This window comes from Montipora foliosa, unplaced genomic scaffold, assembly GCF_036669935.1.
Source record: "Montipora foliosa isolate CH-2021 unplaced genomic scaffold, ASM3666993v2 scaffold_425, whole genome shotgun sequence".
NCBI classification, from domain to species: domain Eukaryota; kingdom Metazoa; phylum Cnidaria; class Anthozoa; order Scleractinia; family Acroporidae; genus Montipora; species Montipora foliosa.
In genome coordinates, this window is record NW_027179729.1 from 360,001 (window position 1) to 361,346 (window position 1,346).

Consider the following 1,346-nt stretch of genomic DNA (forward strand, 5'->3'; position numbering starts at 1 on the left):
GACAGATAAATAATAGAGTCAGGATGAGTGTCATTGAGCCAGGTTTCGGTGATGGTCACAATATTAGCGTTATTATTATGAACAACAGCTTGCAATTCATCCATCTTGGAAGCAATAGATCGAACATTGCTGTAAATCCATAGCATCACCAATGCAGAAGTCAATTATTACAAGCTCGTTCAACATTGCATGCTCATTCAAGATCTTAAGCTAAGTGACATTCAGGTAGATAGTTTTTTTTAGTAACCTTTCAGAATTTACTTCGTATTTAGATCGCATTCCATTTTGCTATATTTTTAGAATTTCATATATTCTAGAGATATGCAGTTTTATTGCCTGTTGCTTTGTAATTGGATTTGTTTATTGTTAGATTTTTGCATACAATTTGAAGTTGATTGGTTATGCTTTGTCGCAGTTGAGATACTGCCATAATAATAATAAGAATAAGAAGAAGAAAAAGAAAAGTGATTACTTTGGCCAATCAAAAAGGACGATGACAATCCGGTAAACCAATCAAAACTCGAAGTAATTACTCGTAGCCGACACAAAAGGCGGGAAAATGGGCACGCGCGAGCCACGATTGGTTTTGGTTTCACTTCTGATTGGTTGAAAAAATGGCGCGAGAACTTTGAACCAATCAATGAGTGAAGTAATCATAAACCAAAGCAATTCGCTACTTTCGACACTCAATTGAAAGTCGCTCTAATAATAGTATAATAATAATAGTATAATAATAATAATAATAATAATAATAATAGTATAATAATAATAATAATAATAATAATAATAATAATAATAATAATAAGAAGAAGAAGAAGAAGAAGAAGAAGAAGCAGCCAGCACCAGGTCGTTATCCAGCTACTGCTAGAACAAAATGGACCAAGGCAGTAAACAAACTTGTCATGAAGTGCTACATTATAAGAAATCCTGGTATCAGAGGGTACCGAAAACGAATGATTAGCAAGTGGAAAGAAAACGGTGGATTCGAGACCAGAGAGCGGAGGTTAGCTGGTCAAGCAAGAGAAATTAAAGTAAATGGGTGGTTGACGGAAGTGGAGATTGAAGAGATGAAAAGGGAAGTGTTTGTTAACACTGAAGGTGAGGATGAAGATGAAGCGCTTGGACTCTCTGGTGTGACGGTAGAGCGTCACACAAATGCTGACAGCAAGATGCATTTGACAATAGAACTGAAAATGTGACAGGAGATGTACAGACCGAACAACAAAGGGCAAACATTATTGAAGGGCTTTCTGATGAAGAAAAGTCAGGAAAGAAAAAGGCTTACCATCATTGCGAAATGCAAATAGGAAGAAACTGAAAGAAGAAGTTAAGAAAGTAAATGGGGT